This window comes from Sparus aurata, chromosome 20 (assembly GCF_900880675.1).
Source record: "Sparus aurata chromosome 20, fSpaAur1.1, whole genome shotgun sequence".
In the NCBI taxonomy this organism is placed as follows: domain Eukaryota; kingdom Metazoa; phylum Chordata; class Actinopteri; order Spariformes; family Sparidae; genus Sparus; species Sparus aurata.
This window is the reverse complement of record NC_044206.1, coordinates 20946000-20969010: the sequence shown is the minus strand read 5'-3', so window position 1 is coordinate 20969010 and position 23011 is coordinate 20946000. Positions and strand designations below refer to the sequence as shown.

At 40.4% G+C, this 23011-nt stretch overlaps 1 protein-coding gene across 1 annotated transcript in view; it reads right to left on the bottom strand.

Moving 5' to 3' along the window:
- The window catches only part of LOC115570992 (galanin receptor type 2), a 120227-nt gene extending 103596 nt beyond the window's left edge, over positions 1–16631 (bottom strand). Inside the window, exon 1 of the mRNA XM_030399931.1 lies at positions 16414–16631. The gene's annotated coding sequence lies outside the window, so the exon portion shown is untranslated. The remainder of the gene's footprint in view (positions 1–16413) is intronic.
- Between the last annotated feature and the right edge of the window lie 6380 nt (positions 16632–23011).

The window sequence follows — 23011 nt, the reverse complement described above, 5'->3', positions numbered from 1 at the left end:
ATATACCAACCATTTTTACAGAAGTCATGTATGTGGCTGGAGGCTTGACATCAACAGTGGTTTCTCTTCTCTATTATATTTTTCCTTGGTCACTGGGTTTCATAAGGCAGAAACTATTTTGGAGGATCTGTCATTGTTCCTTTGGTGTCAGGCCGTTGTTTCCGCATGTTTATGGAAATGAACCAGTAGGCCTCCATCAGCCAGTCAGCCCTTTGTACAGTTTGATCTGGGCCGGTTGTACTTTTCCACTTGTCCCAGAGATCAGTGGTTAACCTGGGATACATACTTTAAAACCACATGAGGACGTTTAAAAACGACAGAGGCAAAATATCTCATGTGACCCTTTAATTCTGAAGGCAGAGCAGACCTCTCAGACTCAGCAGTACTGATCATCATGCGCTCTTTGGACTGACACAAATCTGTAAGGAAGTAAATGAGGAAATAGGACTTGAGGACTTGGTTCGTCGATGGCCAAGAACAACCACTGTGGCTGGCTGGAGTTCTGTAGCTGTGGATCATTGTACATGTTGCTAAGTCACTCAAAAGCAGAGGGCCTCTTGACTGGCAGGCTGTCAATTGTAGGAATCACTGGTGTACGTGAAACATTATCTTCTAATGAAAGTCAAACTACAATAAAATGAAGTGAAGAAGAAGAAAGTATTAAAAATGTATCACATGGAATTTTTTTAAACTGCCTCAAAATGGGGGCTACATACAGTCCTTAGTTACCTTCCACTAATGGTCATGGGGTCAAGGTCCTCTGCAACAAACCTGATGTGTTAAGTAGATCGGATGAATGGTTATGAGATATGCAAATAGCAGACAGACAGAATTTCTTTGCTTTATAGTAAGAATAGTTACTTAATAAATGTTTTTCTATCAAGGTAGGTTAGCACACCCACAGCGAAAAGTTGATTTGTGCTTCTGCGTTGAATCTACATTGTACCTTTGGCGTAGCCTCTGCGTACATGCATGGCCTCTGCCGCAGCCTGACTTGCACCAAACCAGGAATGTAATTGCACATTGCAGCGACGCAGACCACAACAACTGTGACTGGTCGGCTTGGAAGCATTGCATTTTCCAGCTTCTCTTCCAGTGTTTAGCGGCAGTGATATTACAGGGGATCGTAACCTATAGTTTCCCCAGTAAACATACCACCCTCTTCAGCTGTTGCAGTCCCTCCTGACTGGCTGGCTACAGCTCTTACTAGGTTATACTTCTCCTCTGGAGCCTTTCTTTGCTGCCAGAGTATCACTGGGCTTGAGAGCTGCCCCTCCAAGAGCAGCCTGGTGGCAAACGCCGCCTTGCAGATACCCACCAACGCTCAAGCTCAGACTGTGGACTCCACCCAGACCAGAGACTGCTGTGGGCCTGTGAGTCTGCTGAATTACCTTATTTGATAATAGAATTAATAACAGTGATACTAATGTTCTCTGTTCAGCAGTTAACGAGTACCGGGACACAGAGTACCGCCTGCAGTCTCTGTGGTTTAGCTCGTGTTGGTCAGCTCTGTTCGGTGTCCCGTAAAGCTCCTGAAGCGTGTCTACATGTGATCCAATGCGCTGTCACCAGAAACAGGGTCAAGCCTTCAGCTTTGCAGCTCCATCTTTTCTTTCCTCTTTTTTTTTTCCTGTGGGGAAATTCTATCTCACAGCTTCTTCTGTGGCTTGTATTTATCTGAAACGTGATACTCAGTGACACTGTGAGACTGCCTCGAGGCACAATCAGAGGGACAACTGCAAGCTGGCACAATATGGTAGAGAGAGAGCGTTGGGAAAAAAAAATTTGAAGAATTTAAAATGGCATGTCATTTGATTGTTCATGCTGAACCCAGGTGTAAGGTAAACTCCAGCTCAGTCCAGGCTACTAGTGTTCATTGGGAAGGCTTTATATTACATTTTAAATCCAGAGATCCATAGATTATTTTTGCTTAAAATCGCTTTGTTCCTCCAAGGCTAAAAATTAAGACTTTTTAACTTTGATAAAACTTCAATCATCAAAGTCACATGATCTCCGACACCCTGAGGCCTATTTCTAATTCAGCATAATGTCTTCCTCGTCCTCACACGTGCCTTGTGGTTCCGTGGCTGCTCTTCTGTTACACTAAAGTGGATTAACGTATACGTAAAACAGCTCACTCTGTTGAACGCGTCGCTGGTTTTCCTACGATCAGATGAAAGACTGAGAGAAGAGCTTGGCACTAGCCAGACGTGCTGAGTAAGCAGATACAGGGTTGCTCACGTGAGGATCTGAGCTGGGGTCAGCGTGAAATAAAGACTTAAAAGTAGTTTTGAACTTGCACAAGACAGCTGACCTTTGACCTTGTGATGCTTCACTTGCTTGGACCTCCCTGATCTGACGTATGATGTTTTCTGTGATCATGGGAGTCCCAAACTAAGGTCAAAGATGAGCTTTGTCCGAGTCGTCTTGCGTGTTTCTCAGTTTGCTCCTTTTGATCTTTATGACAGATTCAACAAATACGTCCTCACAAAACAGCCAAGTTGAGATCTATGCAAAATCCCCAAACAAATGTATCTACCCAGAGTCATTTGATAAATAAACGAATAGACATTGGTCGGTATTTTGACGTGATAAATTCTGGTGTGACTGAAACTTAGAAAGAAATGTCAAATAATTTGCCATTACCAATATCTTTCCCTGATTATACTCTGGTATGCACAGACAGTGTCAAAGGTAAGAATTTAAAAAAGTGCTGCTATTGGACTTACATCATCCCAATTGAACCCAATATTAGTTCCGAAAGTACAACACTGAACTCGAGCTAGATCGCATTTAACCTGCACTGACCTATATAGATAGATAGATAGATAGATAGATAGAATTACTTTAATGATCCCAGACTGGGAAATTATTTATATATATTAGGTCAAAGTTAACAGAAACATTTTCAACCATTTAGAAGTAGCTATTTTTCAGGTGATCAAGGAGACATTACATTTGCCCAAACGCCACAACGCACTCGCTTGGTTTGTTCTGTCTGGGTTGCACAGTCTGTCTAAGTGGTTATTGGTTGCAGCTTGGTTTCATTTTGTAGTTTTCCTACTGCATGATCCATCCATATCTTCCCCCAAAACTCATCTAGAAGTAGGACTGAAGGTAATGCAATGTTTTCCATGATACAATCAATTTTAAGAGCTGTCAAAATAGTATTTATCTTGGACATTTTAAGACCTGAGGACCACACAGCTCAGCTTTGTTCGTGCATGGGGGGGGGGCTCATAGAAGGGTCATACTATCTATCCTCGCTAACCTTTACATAAAATCACCTCTATTACAAGAGGATGAAAACTTTATTTTGAGAGGCTCTTTGATGAAGTTTCGGGTTGCGGCGCAGTTGTCCTGCCCTTCCTGCAGCAGCAGCGGTCAACACACTCCTCTGGAATCTTTGGATGACACTGGAAACGGGTCAGCGGAGTCTAAAAACGGACGTCGGCCCACCAAAAGTCATTGTCTCCCGTCCGTCACACCCTTTTTCCCCTCACACACACACACATACACACACACAGCTGTTTCACACGAGGAAAATGACAGCTGGTTGTGGGGAACGTGCACGTTACTGAGGTCGGAGGAGTCAGTGTGGAAGAACTGTGGGAAATCCCGGGCAGGGAGGTTCTGGAAGTGACGAGGAGCGGTGATGGTTAAAAGTGTCTGTCAGCTATTGAAACTGTAAAGATTAACGATCGCTTTATTTTCATTTCTCTTTCTGTTTCTTTCTCTGAAGTATACCGGGCATTTACATCACAGCCACCAAACTGCACAAGAGTCATTATTGATTGTCTTCCTGCATTTGTTCAGTCTGTGTTAATTTATCTCCAATTGTTCATCCTAAATGCACTTTAACACTCTTGAAATCGCTATGTGGATAAAGGGTTACTATTGTTATTTTAAATCATTATTAATCATATCATCATCTGAGTTATAAACCAGCCTACAATCCAAACATATCATATTTTCAGATTCAAATCCACAAAAAATAAAAAATGATTTTTGTCTGTCTTTTTGCCTTTTATGAAATTACTTGATAATGGAAAACAATCATCTGTTGTAGCCCCAGTTTGGAAACACTTCATTATTTATTATTGATCAATTAATGATAAAGAATTACTTGATGATGAAATATCCAAAATTGTTTCCCAGAGCTCAAAGTAACGTCCTCAGATGTCTTCGTCTGTCCAACAAACAGTCCGAACCCCAAATGCTCTTAATTTGACGTCATACGGGACAAAGAAAAGCAGCAAATCCATCCATCCAACCATGTTTAAGAAGCTGGATTCAGTGTTTCAAATTTCTGCTTGACAAATTACATATTGATCAACAATGTATTCAGTATCGGTTAACACTGCAACAACTTCTTAATTAATTGCTAGCATTACAAAAGTTCCAGAATCCTCATTGAGACTCGTAGAGCTCAATGTTACAACGTCAGCTTCCTTGTTTTGTCCAACGAAAGTCCCAAAGAAACTAATATTACATTTGGCCGACAGTGAAGAAAGGAGCAGCTGAGTATCAAACCACCAACAAGTAACTCTCCACTAACTCTGCTGCTGCAGACGCCAAGGTACTGGGGTTGCAATTAACAATTATTTTCATTATCCCATGGCTCAAACCAACGTCTTCAGATTTCTTCTTCAGTCCAACCAACAGTCCAAAACCCACAGCGATTCTTATATTGTCAGACATGACAAAGAACAGCAGCATATCCTCATATTTAAGAAGCTGGAACGAGCACATTTTGTAACACATTTTCTTTTTAGGAACTAATCGATTAATTGGATAATTGTAGTTGCAGCTCTACAATGCACAACATGAAACAGAAAAAGCACTAAAATCACATTTGAGAAACTGGAGAAAGTATTTTTTTATAAATCACTTAATATGCTTACATGATTATCAAAACTGTTTGAGTAAATAAATGTGATTTGCAACATCAACATTAATGTTATTATCGCTTCCCCTCAGGCTCTGTTTGGCTCTGTGTGAGTTTATGTTTTAGTTTGTCGGCTCTCATCTTCCACGAGCCGTTCAGGGCCTTGAATATTTCCATGGTGGACAGCTGTGATCTAAATATACTGAGGGACTTCCTAACTTCAGGAAAAAGATAGAAGGAAGGGCCCGAATCAGATCCTCTGTAAGTTTCCTGTAATCGCGTCCCTCGGTGACTAAAGGAAAACACAGAGTGAAAACAGTGGCAGCGTGCAGACGGCTGAGGTCAAACAGGCCACACACACTTTAGGTTAGTGGAGGAGTTTCCTGTTTATTATTTAGCTCCCAGCCTTCAGGCTGCAGCCACACCGAGATCTGCTGTCTCGAGGCTCTGTACACCTGTCTGACTCACATTCCTGCCCTCGACAGCCTCTCCACACTGCTGCACACACACCCACACACACTCTGTTGTAGCTCACGGAGTAGAGATTTCACCACCACTGGTGCCGATATGACACACCCCTGCTTTAATATATGCATCTGAATGTGTCAGTCAACAGTAGTATCTGTAGTATCTGTAGTATCTGTAGAATCTGTAGAATCTGTAGAATCTGTGCTGATGTTATATGAGCTTGGCCTCAGATGATTTTAATGTGCATGTTTAAAGGTCACGTATTTTAATGCCGACACTTGTGGCTGTGAATATAAACAAAAGTTGGTTATCGCACTCAAGGGGTAAGAGAAAGTCCTCTTCGTATCAGATTTTTGGACCCAAGAAAATGGCCTTTAAGCAGTTATTAATGCTTTAAACTAATACAGTGAGAAATGTGTTGTAGTCATTAGTATTGTGGCGATGTCATGATTTAAAAAAAAAATTGATATTAATATTGTATTAACACACATGATAGTATCGTCTGAATATTCCAGAAGATGTTCAGCCGTGTTCATCTTGTCGTCTTTTCTTTACTTATTGTTCTCTTTGCACACGTTTTTTTTTTTCCTCACAGTTATGGTTACAGACTCTCTTCTGCCCCCCCTACACTTGTATTTGTAGAGTCATTTATTTGCCAGCAAAGACACAAAACACACACAGTAATCATACTTAAAGACAGATTTGATTACAAGCACTTTTTCTGTCAAATTTAGGCCGATATCACGAGAATGTCTTGATCGTGAATTTGTTTGGCCACAGTGATTTTGTAGAGAAAATCCAATTTTAATACCCTAACAATCCTAGTAGAAATACAGTGTGGAAATTCTCTGTTACAAGTAAAAGTGCTGCATTCAGATTTAACTTGAGTAAAATAGCAGACGTATTCAAAACACACAAAATATACTGAACAAGCTATCAGGCGGTGTGGAGAAGAACTGCATGACATGGCTAAAAATGGTGATTTTTTTATTTGACAAATATTATGATTTCAATTTGAATCACTATAATTAGGATTTATTGATTTTGCTTTGTAAATTCCCTTTTCCTTTTAAGTGACATTTGTCGGGTTCTGGACCAAACAGACATGTTTTATATCATCTGGCGAACACGATTTGTAATTCAGGACATCTCTGCCGCTCTACAGGACGTCATCATAATGCTGTTTGTCACGCAGTTTATCAAGAACTGCAGCTCCTTGTGATGTGGATGTTGCACTTGGCTATATTGCAATTTCAGTAAGATTTAAATTAATTGTATAGCCCCAAACCACTGAAGCATATAAAATGATTTTTCCCTCCATCTTTGAGCTCAGAAAAACGCGCCTGTCAGCGTCTCTCGGCTCAGTCCTCCATTCCCTGCTCGGTTCTCGTATTCTCGTGACAGATTGAGATGAATTGTGTGAAAGAGGTGCTCTGGGTCGCTCTGGGGACACCCTTGAGAGGTGTCGCTGTGCGGATCGTGACGCTTTCTCCGGGAGCGGGGAACAATAGGTGGAACCAGCTGCTGTGGGAGTCGGTGTGACTCAGTGGAGGAGCTGTTTACAGGCGCTTGGCCGCTCGGCTCAGGCCGGACACCGGCCTACGTCAGCTCTCACACAGTTTATCGCAGCGCGGCCCTGCAGAGCTGCAGACCGGTGTGTGTTCGGCGGCTTGCAGGGAAAGGTCAGCCTTCATCACAAGGTCTCCGCTGCTGCAAGGTCTCCATATGACACTCTGAGTACAATGAAGTTTATCTACAGCGTCTGCTTGATGGATATGATGGAAATACATATGAAAAAGGTGCAGATTTTGCATCGGCAACATTTTAGGCCAGAGGTTCAAGGCTCAGGGGGCAACGAGTTGCTTTAAACTCAGGTCAGATTTGTTTTACATTCACTATGGAAAAAAAAAAAATGCTATGCCTTCATTTTTCACATGTCTAAAAGATACAATGTGTATGAACAATGAAAAAACTTTGATCAAGGTGCAATGATCAATTTTCCCTCTCCTGAAATAGATTCTTACACCTTTAAACTCAGGGTACCAATTCTGTCTTTTCCCACAAATTTACATCTGTATACCTCACTGAACGGCACAATTTCTATGTAATAGGAAGACCACACCTGCAGGACTGCAGCATGCCATGTCCGAGGGATTGATTGATGGAGACAACAGTTGATTTTTGAGTTTCTTTCCCCAACTCTGTCAAATACTGACGGTTTGGGATGGCAGCTGATCCGACCAAAGCGTCAGTATGTGAAGTGACTTCTATCAATCCAGTGGACTGCGGCATCGCTGACTTTTTAGAATCAAAGTAATTAAAGCTGAACCTGAATAAGTGAAGTAAAACACTCAATATTGCTCATGCCTGTCAGTCTGCTCTTTACATTAATGACTTTAGAAAATAAAAAAAAAATAGAAGGTCCAGCGTGTGGGATTTAAGGGGATCTGGTGGTGGAAATGAATGATAATCTTCATAATCGTGTTTTCATTCGTGTATAATCACCTATAATCATTGTGTTTTTCCTCCTCCTCTTCAACTGAGTTTGACATTTTGCACCGCATTGTTTCTACAGTAGCGCCGAACGGGGTGAGTCAGTCGTATTCAGTTGGTTGCAGTGGGCGACTCTCTGCAAGATGCCACTGAATCCCAAACACACTGGTCCTTTAAATCATGTGTCATTTAAATCGTTGTATATTGTTTTTTGCATAATATGAGTTTCTGACATATTTTTCCATAAGTCACTAACATTACCATATTTAGACTGTCTGCAACACATATTGGAATATGAAAAAATACAGGGTTCGCTTCATCAGAACTCTTGAATAGCTCTATTTGAGAGCATGAAAGTCTATTTTAATTACGGATTTGTTTGTTTGTCTCACAAATCCATGATATTTTAAATACTGGTTGAAAATTCAAATTTAGTGTCTGAAGGCTCTTAAGAGTTATTTACATCGTTATGCTTTCATATCTATATTATATCAGTGGCATAAATGTTCTTTAAATGACGATAATACTGCTTATCACAATTATTTCTGGGACAGTAACCATAAATAAACATATTAATTGTATAGTGAAAGAAGTTATCACGACAGGCTGTTGTGTTCTAATGTTTTCTATGATGATCATTTATAAATATGGTCACTTTTACTCACTGCAGTCGATGTTTCTGTTGCGCATGATGTCAAATTTGACCCTGACTGAACACTGAAATCAAACATGTTAAAATGCTGGATTAAAGCGAGCCTGAGTAAAGACTGCAGTGCCCTCCTCAGAGCACATGGTTGCTCTTCCTCTGTGGTAATTTTCCCACGAAAGAAATTACAGTAATCTCTTCTGAAACTCTTCGCTTACCAAATCCTGGGCTTGCCAAATCAACCCACAGTTGCAACAGCAGTAGTGGCAGTTCTCTGCAGCACAACTCCCATGATTCATAGCTGTCCTCCTGACCTCTGCCTGGATGTGTTTGTGTACAGTTTGTGGATGGGCAGCTGTCCGCGTTTCGTGACAGGTAAATATCGTATTTCACCTTCCTCTCAAAGGGTCGATTCAAATATAGTTTCTTTTAAACGAAGTAAACAACACGTGCCGCAGATACTACGGCTTGGGTTACCCTGTTTTGTGTCTCCCACCTCACCTATTAAAAGACTGATGCCCATTAACGATCTCAAGGGGGAATATTGAGATATCTGCACCTCCTGTTGCAGTTTTCCACGTCTGCAATAACTTTCACACTGATGGTGATTATTTGGGGAAGGTCAGGTTTGTCGCTGGCTGGTAAATGTCATGTCACTCACGCAGAAGTGATTATGAGCGTGAGCTTTGGCTGTGAGCTGTATCCAGGCTCAACACAGAGGATGCTGAGTCACTGCTGGGTCAGTGAAACCAGGGGGATCACACAGGAAGAACGGTATCGGGGCAGATTCAAATACAGTCGATCAGATTTGACACTTCCTTTACTGAACGCTGCTGGGCGATGTCTGCCAAGCTGGTCTGGGATGATGTCTACAAGCCAAACACTGATGGTCCTCTCAAGATCACAGAATGGATCTCTTAACATAGTATGTAAATATGAAAAGTACCTTGCACTTTCAATTTTCCAAGAACAAGACCAGGCATGTTAAATAAAGGATGTGCAGATATAAAACTGGGATGCAAATAACAATTTCATTCGTTCACTGCACGGTTGATTGCTCTACAAAATTTCCCAAAGATGACGTCCCTAAATGTCTTGTTTGTCCACAACTCAAAGATGTTCAGTTGACTGTCATAGAGGAGGAAAGAAACCAGAGAATATTCACATTTAAGATGATGATGGGATTAGAGAATTTTGAATGTTTTCTCTTCAGAAAATCCTATTAATCAATTATCAGAATAGTTGCCAATTCTTTTAATAGTTGATGATTAATCAACTAATTGCTGCAGCTCCCCAAATAATATTTCAGCAGTTGATGCTCCAAAAAATGAAAAAAAGCAGTTAATATTCATGAGGCTTTGAGTCAGGACAAGCCATGACAAGCTAGTCGCATCGCTGCAACTCAAGACAGAAGTAGTGATGCAACTAAGACTATCATTCTTATGAGTGATTAATCTGTTGTTGTTGGTTTTTTGTTTCAATGTATAGATTGATTGACTGTTTAGTCTTCAAAATATCAAAAAAGTAGAAAACTGTCCATCAATCAAATCCGCAAATGTCCTGCAATTTTGCCTGATTCATAACTTTGATTAGGTCTAAATGGACTGTCGATGAATTTTTTCCTCAATAAATAAATCAGCAAATCATTGCAGCGCTACATGGAAAAACATGTTGGGGTTGCAGTCGGTTCTTTCTGCCTTCTGCCCTCGGGGTCTATGAGGGTTCACAATTCAAAAGTCAACATGTCGGTTAACAGAAACATGCTACTTAGTGGGCTTTTACAGTTTTAGGAATATTTAACTTTTTCCATTCACATGAAACATTATTTCTGGAGTCCAGCCTTGGATTAGAACACAGTTATAGAGTGAACTGTAAACAACAGTGGGGCAAATATCAGTGAGATTAAATAATAAACCCCAACACTGGACTACATGTTGCAGGTAACTTGAGACAAATAAAGAAAGGTATCAAAAGAATGCAGATACAATTGATTGGCTATGGTGAAAACCTGCAGACCATAAATTGCTTCCAAAACATGGTTTCACTTCATGAAAATTTAAGGGAGCGTCCAAGTTTCACTTTTATGACTAACACTCCACATCCCGTGATGACTGACTCATAATTTTCCATACAGAGCTGTCTATATCCATCGACATCCATCGCTTTAATCCTGCTAATATTTACAGTTTTGTTTTTTTTAAATGTTCGGTGTAGCACTGTGTGATGACACTGGGGTTAAAACCAACAGTCTTAATGGCGGATTAAAAGCCATCAGTCAACATTAGCGCGTCTCTCCTCGCTTCTATTTGCAGGGGCACGAATACGAAAAGACAGATGCACTGACCCCGGCACATGCAGAAGGGTCTGGTCTCCGAGTAGAAATTCAGTAAATCTAAATTTAACCCCTTTGCTTCTATTTTTCTCTTTAACAAGGGGGAAACTCGCAGCAATCAGGAAACCTGATCGGCCCCGGGCTTTTCAGATGGAAAAAACGTGACAAGTCAAAGCAGCAGAAGGGAAAAAAAAAAAAAATACATGATCTCTAGTCTCTTTTTATCCATTCAGCAACTTCCCTTTGATGTTCAGTTTTTACCCCGAGCCGCGGCCAATTGTGTTGTGTGGTCTCGAGTTACACAGAGGAAGAGCGAGTGGAAAGACAGAAGGGCAGGAGACATACGATACAATGGAACCACGAGGGGAGAAACTGTGAGAGGCTGCCAACATCTCCGCTCTGCTTCCCTTCTTCATTCACCAAAACAGTCCTGATCTGAAACACTCGTCTGCTCTGGCCACACAGCGGGAGCCCCTCACCTTGTTTACTCCCTCTTTTTCTCGTCCACTGGTTGGAAACAATACTTTGCTTTCATCTTTATATGGAGGAAAAGTTTCTTCCTAATCATGATGAATGAGCAAATTTTGCTCCTGACAATGCAATAGTACATTCACTTGCTGTTTAAGTGTTTTCTAAGTGTGTTTCATTAAACTATTGATCCAATTACCTTATCTGATTGGTTGCTTTGAGTATATGAAACTGTCTAGACTGAAGTATGGTATGAAAGGAACGTTCATCCCCTAAAAATAAAATAAAATAAATGTCATTATCTCCCCACCCTCTCCTCGGAGCTTCACAACAAAACATAGCAGAAGCATTCTCCTGAACAACTGCAGTAGCTGGGGACTTTTTTTGAAAAACAAAAACAAAACAAAAAAATCTAATTTACATTTTTTTTTAATAAAATAAAATGGCTCCATGCAGCTTGTCTGCTGTAATCCAAGTCTCCGGAAGAGATCCCAAATTATTTATAAAAAGACTTTATTTACACCCTTTTTATGCCAAAAGTTCTTAAATCCAGTTCTGGCTCTCTTTTTTCCCCCATTTTCTTTTGTTTTTAAAAACAAGTTTCCAGTACGAAAACTTCGCCTGACTTTCCGTCAGCATGGGGTTGAGGAGATAAGGACTGAGTTTTCATTTTTAAGGTAAACTTTTCCCTTTAAATCAAACATGAAATAAACATACAGTAAATGAGACAGTGAGTTTTTTATAGATTTTTTTTACTTTTCATGTTTTAAAATGTCTAATTTCCTGCACTTGTAAGCTACTACAGCTCACTGAGTTTTGAACAGTAGGAGCACTACTGAGCAATGTTCTAAAAAGTTTCTCATTTGGTTAGTACTGTTCATGCACAGAGGGACACAAATTGTTTTACATATTCAGCTGACTGACAACGCAGCAAAAGTATTCATGTACCAACAAAGACAGTAAAGAATGGAACTGAAAAATAGCAAACATTAATGTTAATGATCCATGATTCAAACATCCAACAACTACTCCAAATTAAGGAAATGGGTTAATCAGACCTCAGGGAGGTTAAGTTATTAAAATTGAGATCAGAATGAAAACATCAACACTGGCTGGTGGTTCCATGTCGCATGTTCCATACCGTCACGCTTCAATAAGAAGCAGCAGTCTATATAGATATCCCCTGTAGGGGATGTGGGCACACGACAACTCTTAAAGTTTGTCACTTAGTACTCTGTGTAAATTTTAAAGCCTGAGGAGTTTTATAGAGGCCGTCGACCCACTTCATGTAGCGACACCGCACACGGAGCTTCCACTGAGTCGTTCAGTTTGACCTCTACATTGTCATTTTAAGCACGGAGATGCCTTGTTGTTACCGGGTAGAGTTTCTTGTTCAGAACAAGGCCCGGCAGCATTGTGATGAATAGTTCTGCAGTGTAGCTAATCCACAAATCCTCCAGTGGCCCTGAACCTTTACAACCTGATGAGTCTGAAGGCTTGTCAGTGTCAGGTTGGTCACACTCACTGTGCTGTAAATCATCTGTGTGAAGGCCGACATGGATGGAGACAGTTCACCAGATGTTAAGCATTAAAGGAATATTATAGCTGCTGCGCAGCGATGGGTCGGGTCCGGGCTATTTTTGGCTAATTTAGGCAATTCTGAGCAACAAACAGGAGAAGAAGAAGACAAGACAGTTGACAATAATGTTCATTTTGGACCACTTGAGGCTTGTACTCACAACTTCTGGAACCAAAGACTGTCATCTATCGCTCTGAGCTAATTGGCAAGTGGCAATACAACAGTGGCTTCACAAATTGAGTAAGCCATTCACTGTTGTGTAGGCAGATTTGAAACCACTGTAAAAGATTCAGTTATCAAGACAAAAATCTGAAAATATACATATTGCATCTAGACAGCATGGAGATGTTGGTAATTTTTTTTTTTTTACAATGATTGATTTGCTCCATAAGTGAATAACTGATGTTTAAAAATGCTGCTTGCATTGACTGCAATTGTTCTCAAAAATTCAGTTTTTTAGGTAAAATTCTGATATTTGTCAAACATCATCTACCATGACTCTAAAAAATGTTCAATTTTTTCATGAACATTGAAGATTTATTTATCAATTTGCAGGTTTGCATGTTTACAGTAGTGTTCACAGTCAAACATTTTCATGAACTGTAGGCAAAAATTGTTTAAAAAAAGTAAAAAAAAAAAAAAAAAAAAACCAACAGAGTGATGGACTTCATAATTTTTAATAGGTTTAAATGTACAAACGTTTCTTTAGCATTGGGGCTACAGTTTGATGAAAGTGTGAAGTTCTAGCGGGTTGATTTATTATGAATTTTCAATGTTTTGAACTTTAGATGCTTGCTTTAGCGCCACCATCAGGACTATTGGCTTGGGTTTACAGCTGAGGTAATCTGGCATGAGACTGGACCTTTGTGCAAAATTTGGTTAGCTTTCACCCATGGTCCGGTCCTAGCTATTTGTTTTTATTTAATTTAGAGGCTTGCTGTGATGCCACCATCAGGACAATTGTCTCGTGTGTCATGTTGAGGACATCTGACATTTTGATCTGTCGTCATCATCATCACCCTTGCTGGGTCTCGAACCCACATCCCCTGACACCAAGAACCAGCTCCTAACTCACTGAGCTAATTGGCTGGAAGTGAGACCCGCTGTGTAGCTTCATTTGTCGACTCAGGGAGTCACTGTCCGGGCAGCTGTTGTCAAGGCAGATTGGATGGTCAAAATGTCAGAAATTCTGTTACCTGAACAAAAATCTGATAATACATTAATTGCATCTTGACAACATGGAAATGTTGGTGTTTTATTTTTAACTGGTGCGTGTTTTGCTTCATAAGAGAAAATCTGATGTTTAAAAATGCCAGTCTTACATTGACTCCAGTTGTTCCCATGAGAGCAGAATTCAAAATGTTCTCAAAAATTCAGTTTTTGAGATAAAATTCTGATATTTGCCAAACTTCATCAACCATGACTCCAAAATATTCTCAATTTTTTTTCAGGAAGATTGAAAATGTATTTAGCAAGAATTTAATAGTATATGTTTACAGTACTGTTTACAGTCAAACATTTTGATGCACTGTAGGCTTAATTTTTGATCAATCAAAAATCCGAGAAACGAGTTTTGTGGAGGACGGTCTGAAGATGCTCTCTAGCAAGTTTGGTGACAATTGAGCAAAAATTGTGGGAGGAGATAGGTGATGGACTGTGATGGACTTCATAATTTGTAATGAGTTTAAGTGGACTAAAGTTTCAGCAGTATTGGGGCTACAGTTTGGTGAAAGTTTCGAAACTGTAGCATGTACTGTTGATTTTGTAGGTATTTTTAAAGTTTTTAAAATTTAAATGCTTATTGTGCCCCCCCCCCAGGAGGAATATTGACATGTCCTTGGAATTAGGTAAATCTGGCATGAGGCCGGACATTTCGGTAAAGTTTGGTGAGTTTTCGCCCTTGGGAAGTATGACTTCCTCGGAAGAAAGAAAGAAAGAATTCCTAGGAATACAATAGTGTCCTGGAAGCTTAGCTGCCCGGACCCTAATTAACATATCCGTGATATTTTAATACATTACTGGCAGGAAACTCCTCAGGAACGCCGTCAAATATTGACTTTTTCTTTGGTACCACTTCTGAAGCCCAGCTACGATGTGCCATTGTCAGTTTAATGCTTAAGTTGCTCTTCTCTGTATACATTAATGGAGGCATCATACATTTTTTTATTTTATATATATATATATATATACATATATATATATATATATATACACATATATATATATATATATATATATATATATATAAAAACATTCCCTAAAAATAAGTCCTGTTCAACAAAAAATACCACCCTTCTATATACTAAAGATAAAAAGTCAGTCTGTTGCAAAATTCGGTTCTTCAAATCTGTCTTGAGTGAACCCTCCTCACAAAGAAATCAATAAAGGATCTCTGAAAAAGCAAATAATCCCAACACCTGTAAATTCAGGTACCAGTCAACTGATCTGATTCTTGTTGTTTGGTAGAAATAGAAAAGGTTGATCATTTTAATAGATTCTGACTTAGAATCCAAAGAGCAAAATCCCTCATACTATAAAAGTATAAACCATTGAACAGCTTTTTAATTTTAGTTTCCGAAAAGATTATAACCTCATGTATCTTTTACTAAACCAGCCTTCCCGCATCATATATCCCCAATAACTGACTGAAACAACATGCGCAAACAAACGTGAGGCTGTTTTAAGTCATTAAGAAATTTTGATTTGAGCTGCAGCAGTTTGCAGCAGTACTACAGCAGACTGTGCTGACATGCACTGCAGCAGTCTGCCAAAAGAGAGGGCCAATTTTTCTCATAATAATTCATCATTAGCCATTTATTCTGGCAACATACACATAAGTGAACACACGCTAAGCGAAGCACACGGATTGACGACATACAGCAATAAGCGTTTTCTCACAAAATCACAATCAGAAGCCCACATCTGTGAGATCTACTAGCGCTGGTACACCTCAGACCGGACAGGATGATTGATCCAAAGCCAGAAACTGATGCGCTAACCTGTACGGGCAGGTGACAACTTGTCAAACCTACATTGTTGTAATTTTAATATTAATGACAACTTCTCATCAAGCTGTCAGATAAACAAATAATTTTTAATAATATGAATATAAAATCAGTTGAGAAAATGTGAATGTCTGACAAAAGCCATGTCATTTCCCCATGAAACCAATTTTACAGTATATGCGGTTCAATAAATAATACAGACTGGACCGACAGAAAAACCTCTTAATAAAAATCAAGCCAACACACAAAATAATTTCAGCCAACAATAAACAAGATAATCTGACATTTTTATTCCTATTTCAACGCTAAAGTTGTTCAAATAAAGGCATAACTCATTAAAAATCTGCAACACAGCAGCCAAAATAGTAAAAATTAGCTTAAATCACCCACAACAACTAAACAAGTCATTATTTGTACACTAAAATCTAAAGGCAGCAGCATGACCTCATATTAATAAGTACAAATATGTACTAAAGACTGATAAATCAACACACACTGCTACATTAAATAACAGCATAAGCAGTAAAACCTTACCTTGTTGTTGTTGGTTAGCATCAGGTTAGCATCAAGTTAGCATCCACAGCACAAACCGGAAACGCCGGTTCGAGGCCCGCAGGTGGCGCCATCACCAGCCACCAGCCTCCGGACAGACACAAGATGGCGGCAGCAGAAAGAGGCTCCAACATGATTTATTCCTCCAACATTACTCTATAAAATCATCAAACTGATGACAGGACTAGCTTATTTACGAAATGCTACATGATGTGAATCAACAGGTGGTAAACAGCGTGACGTCAGCGGGCCGAACGAGTGGGCGGGGCGTGCAGATTGAAATAGCGCGCCGCTGTGGAGGGGGGCGTGGTGACAGTGATGACGTCACATGCACTGAAAAATGCATAAAGAAATGTAAAAATACAGAAATAAATACGTTCCTGGAAATAACTAGGAGGAAATGCAATGAGAAAATTCAATTAAATATTTAAATAACCTATTAGGTTAAGAAAAAATAAATAAATACTTAAAGGGAAAATAAACAAATAGCTGAATAATCTTTATTTATGTCATATATCATACAACGTACACAGTGAAACTTGTTCTCTGCATTCGACCCATCTAGAGGGAACAGTGGTTGGTCCCAGGGATCAGCTCCAGATCATCAGAATCAACGTGATTCACATTATTTTGATGGTTTTGGAGAGACCAATGCAAGCATGGAGAGAACATGCAAACTCCACACAGACAGGCCCGGTGGGATTCAAACTCAGGACCTTCTTGCTGCTAACCACTGCTCCATCGTGCTGCCTCTGAATCAATACAATACACATAAGGTAAATAAATACAGAAGCAAGAAGCAAATAAAAAATATGAGGCCACATTTCATAAACACGTCCATGTCAAAATTTATTTTTTGAATTGTTTTAGTGCACTTAACAACATTTTTATTCATTTATTGAGCCACGTATTCATTTATTTATTAGTGGTTATGGCAGTTAAGTCCTCGATACCTACGGGGTGTTTATACAAAGGTAGACGCCATACTGGTATCTATTCTGAGTGATGGCAGTGGAGTTACTGTTACATATCTGCAGACCTCCAGACGCTGCAGGCTCTGCGACCACTTTTCTCAGATTCGAGACCCCACGCATGCATGCATGCTACCCAAAACCTGAAGACGCTCAATGCAGTATGTATGAGTGGAGGAGAGAGAAATGCAGGCTGACATGTAGAGCGAATCCAGGTGTGATGCCGTAACCTCTCACCAAGTGTTCCTTATTGCAGATCCTTATTGCACAAGAGCAAGGATGGGTTATAATCAGAATTCTTTATAGACTGTAAACCAATGCAAGGAAAGTGACAGCATGTGGACCCAGAGCTCATGTCGCCCCCGCTGCAATCTCAGACATCTGCAGCATCCAGCGACACACTGGACACTCTTCAGCCAGCGTGCAAAAATGATTGATGACAAACAGAGTGACAGAGGGGGAGCCTGGTATGTGTTGTCTCCCTGTAGGGGCGTGTGAGGTGGTTTGAGCCAGAGGTGAGATAGCCACAGGACGGTTAATAACAGCTGAAGCTGTCGGTGCTAATCGGCCAAACAAAAGCCAGTAGGCCGGTTTCAGGGGACGTGGCCTATGGCGGGGGAGGTGGGGCGCATGTTTGGCACCGGGTCACGTCACGTAGGACCACCGTGGATCGGACAGACAGGCCTGAGCGGACCATCAGGAATAGACGAGGCTCAGAGGATCACCTCAGGATTCACAGGCCATTGTTACCTTTGCAAGCTGACCATATGAAGACAGACGGGATGGGAAGTGACAATAATCCCTTTGTTTTAATAATTCAATCACGGAGTTACCGTCTGTCTGCTCTCCCTCACGGCAGTGCTCTACCAAAGAAAACAAATATTTCAAAGGTCATTTCCTTGTTACATAGAAAAAAACTTGCTGGTCAGCAGCTCAAAGAGTTTAAGATCTGCATGTTGCGCCATTTTCTTTGTAATAAACAATCAAACAATATAACCAGCAGTGGCAGTGTCAATGGTCATTGCCCCTCATTCCGTTCCAGATTATTTGGAATTTCTGTTTCCCTTTTTGGGTAATTTCCTCCAATTGAATCTGTTTCTCAGAATAGCGGCCACAGGTGTTTCGATTCTGGAGAACGGCTGCAGCAGAAACACCTTTCGACAGTATGACAGCAATATCACAGTTTCACAATTATGATGATGATGATGATTATTATTATAGTTAAAACAACTATTTAAGAAATAAAACAAAAGTTTGGTTTTTTTAATTGTATAAACACTGTAACCTAATATTTTGTCCTGACAAACTTGAAACTTGAAATATATCTTGTATAAATTTTTTTTTTTTTTTTTTAGAGAAGCCATGGCGACAAAATAATTCTTGGCTTTTATGGCCCAACTTGCTTTTACTTTCAGCTGCTAACCACATGAAAAATAATGTAAAAGGAATCTAACTGCTTCCATCACAGTGCAAATATGGAAAACTACCAGTTTAATTACACACCGTTCACTGCTGAGGATGTGAGAGAAGGTCAACGGAGCCCATTCGGATCACTGTGTCCTAACTCACACTGCTTTTTTAACCCAAAAATGAACACAAATTTGAGAACATTATTAAGGCTTCTACAGATTAACCTCACTTCGTACAATCTATTTGAAGGTATAAAGAATTCGGAGAGATTACTGCTTAAATCCATGTGGCAGCTCCTCCAGACAGAACCAGACGCGACGAAGCTGCTTTGCTGGCGATCTAAAAATAATCCTCGGCTTTATTCAAATCTAAATTGAAAACCTCACCGTCTTCCTTTGCTTTTGGTTGAAAGTTGCTTCATGCACTTTGATTACCCTTTATTGAATCTGTGCTATCACTCCACCATAAATCCATTTCTGGCCTTTGCAAATGTTTTGCCAATTTGGATTTAATTCAATATTCTTAAATCTCATTCTATTCTATCCCAATTCATTTTATTTAACCTTAAATGCTTTTTCTTCGCCTTATGACTGCTGCCTGTTTCTCTTTGAGCAAACACAGGATTAATCCTGTGATCACTGGAGAGCGGCTCTTGTTATTCCTCCAGTTAACTTTAAGGTTTACAAAACCTATTTAATCGAGTGGAACCTGAAAGTCTCTAACTGTCTTTTAATCGGCTTGTTTTTATTTTGCTCTTCTTGTGTTATTATCTAATATTTGCAGCGTTGCGTAACCAAAAGTACGTGAGTTAAAGTCTCTGATAACTAATCTACTTACATATCAAAAGTAAAAGCCAAATAAATGTATATTATATACATACGTGTATGTACGTGTATACTTTATTCTATGTGTTGACCGACTGTCAGCTCTAATATTCCTATATTTCCTGATTATCAGAAGCTGTGTTTTCATTTTTTAATCAATATAATAAATTAATTTCTAAAAGTGGTAGTTTGGCTCTGATGCAGTGTGTAATCTGTAAAGTAACTAGTAAGTAAAGTTATCAAATAAATGTACTACAGTAAAAAAAAAAAAAAATTATCCTTAAGTCTAGTACCTGAGGGAATGTACTTTGTGACCATCTATCAGTAAAAAAATCGGCTGCAAAAATGAAATTATCATTATTATTTGCGTTGTATTCTTGAATGTACTACTGTACACAAAACGTTTAACTGGTTTTTAAACAGCCCTAAATAAATAGTGATGCTTTTTTATGACTGATGGACGCAAACAGACCATCAGTGGGAAGACTGGTTTCTCCTTAATGCCTGTCAAAAGGAAAGATTCTGAAAATTAGAACTATATTTTTTGCTGCAGTGCTGAGTCCGAGGTCTTCTTCACTATCCTCATCTTTTGTCCACAGAGGCTACCAAATCTACAAAAAAAACCCACATTTATATCAAGTTCCTTGTGATAGCTTTAACTTTAATCTTAAAAACCTCGATGAATACACATCCCAGACCAAAAACTGCTCCTTCAGCCCGAACAGGTTCAGTCCATGGAGGCGTATTTGTCCAAGATCGGTGGAGGGTTTAAAACATGCTGCACTTATTATCTCGATTTTGATGAGCCTCATCAGATCACTGTCGGGCCCGGTGTGTGCAGCCAGGATGTGCAGGGCTCAGGTACGGCCGGCGACGGGCCAGGAACAGGCTTTGTTGCATCACAGATTTTATTCAATAATTTCATAACGTTCAGTAATCTGATGTTCTCGTGAGTTTAATAAGCCGTCCATGCTGCCCGTCAGGAGGGGCCCCATCGTGTGTGTGTGCAGGAATGTGCCTGCTGAAATGAAAAACATGAATTTTCCATTGAGGGGTTCGAGGACCTCTATAGGAGGGGAGAGGCAGCCTTCTGGGGAGCAGCGCTGTATAGTTTCCACCTGTGGTTCGGTTGTGGGCAGGTTCACATGTCGGGAGGGTGAAGTCTCAGTTTCCCTCCATCACTCTCCCCGCCCGCCCGCCCTCCCCTCGTTGTTTTGTGGCATTGGAGGCGGCAGCAGGAAGCATTTGTTGTGCACAGGATGCCCCCTGAACGCACCGCTCCCACTCGGCTAATAACTTTAACACTTCTTCTTCCCCTCACAAACGGGACATGTTCACTTCCTCTCTGGCAGCCACTTCCTCTGTGGTCAGTGTGTGTGGTCAGACTGGTCCGGTAGAGCAACACTGTCTTATGCAAGCTGGCGCTCCTCGGGGACAAGGAACTTAAGTGTGATCCAACTGGGTTCTGTTCTTACTCATCTTATTACAGATTGTTAAATGTGACTTCTATTCATTTTACACCAGGCTCTTCATTGTGCAGTCAGATATGTGAAATAATGATAATGACTGAATGATCATTTTTGGTTGAACTTACCCTTTAATTCTTTCTTTTCCCAGATCTATGTTTTGATGGGAAAGTTTTGAAATTGTGCTTCGTTCACAGGACCCACTGTCACTGAATAAAGTTCATTTAAAAGCTCTTGGATCAAAAATAGAAAGCAGCTGGAATGCTTTTAATAAACAGGACGGTCCACTTGTTGTGTTTATCATTATTTGGTGATTGATGATTCTACCCTTATGGGCGATTTTTCCTCAAGGAGCGGGTCCAAAGCATTCGCCCCCCAAAACAATTCACTTTGGTCCCATTTTAAAAAGGTGTAAAACAAAACAACACAACAAAGAAACACGATGAATGATTCGCCAGTATATCGACCAGGCTATAAACCATTACAAAAATGAACAGATTAATAAATTAAATGGAAAATTAAATGGGAAAGTAAATGAATAGTTGAGTGAATAGAAAAGGTGAATAAACACAGAGGTAAGTTAAAGGCATAAATATCAATTTTGTCATCATACAAAAGAAGGAACACAGATCGCTTTGTGTTCGTCCAATCGTCAAATATAAAACAATTAAATGGGAAACTAAATATATAGATTAATTGATTAAAGGTTAAAAAACACAATTAAAGCAGAAATCTATCTAGTGATTGCCCACGTTTGTTCCGTTGTGTGACTGATGTTCATGACAACGTTCGGACATGCATGACATGATTTTGGGCACATAACGTAGAATTCTGAGGAGCTGCAAGTTTCCTGAGCTGTTCTTTCACTTCCAACTCTTCCTGTTGATCTCTTCCTTTCTCGCTCCTGCACACACACACGCACACACAAAAAAAATAAATAGCCGAAGGAAGGAGTGAAGCACCAGGAAGCTGATGTGGTCTACTGTACGTGATTCCTGCCCTACAATATTCCAGGATTTTTTCTTTTCTTTTTTATTTTAAGGAGTTTCCCCTCTTTCAAAACGTCCTTACTATGGCAGAAACATGACACAAACCTGAGTCACGGTCGGTGGCGGTGTGTTTTTTAGATTGACGCGGGGGTCAGACGTGTCCCAGTGATCACGTTTCAGGCATCACAACAGGATCTGATCGGCTCTCGTTCCCGCATTTGAATAAAAACGATGAGTGGATGAGGAAAGCCTGAGCGTGCCAGACGGGAGATGACTTGTATGTAGATGAGCAGAGAGGCCAGAGATGGAGGAAGCGCCTCTCCTCCTCTTCCTCCTCATCCTCTTCCTCCTCACCCGTCCTCCACTGATTCATCTCTTTCCCACTTTCTACAGAGAGGAGCAGGAAAACCAGCATAAACACTTCTGGGATGGGGGGGAGGAGGGGGAGGAGGAGAGGGGCAGGAGGTTTACAGGATGTTGTTTGAGTTTTGGATCCTGTTTTCTTTCTTTTTCCCAAGGAGCTGCTGTAGCGCAGGTGCACAAGCAGACTTACACCCCCCTCTCCACCTCCACGCCTCCCAGACCCACCCTCACTCCCTCCCTCCCTCCCTCCCTCCCCTATCTTGACCAAATAAGTACAGCTCTTCCCCCCCCCCCCCCTCTTTTTTTTTTTTTTTTTTAAGGTGACGTCCCCGCTCCACACAAAGCCTTTTATTGTTGCACCGACTCTTTTGGCTGCGCCGTTCTATTAGCAGCCTGAGGAGATTAGGGAGGACGGAGGGATCAGAGGTTTTTTCGTGCAGACTTTTTTTTTCAGGATGAAAACATCCATTCGTCAGTCATATCATCCACAGAGCCTGGAGGCCCCCGAGTGGCTCCCTGCACCACTCCTGCTGCACTCTCAGAGCAGAAAGAGCGGG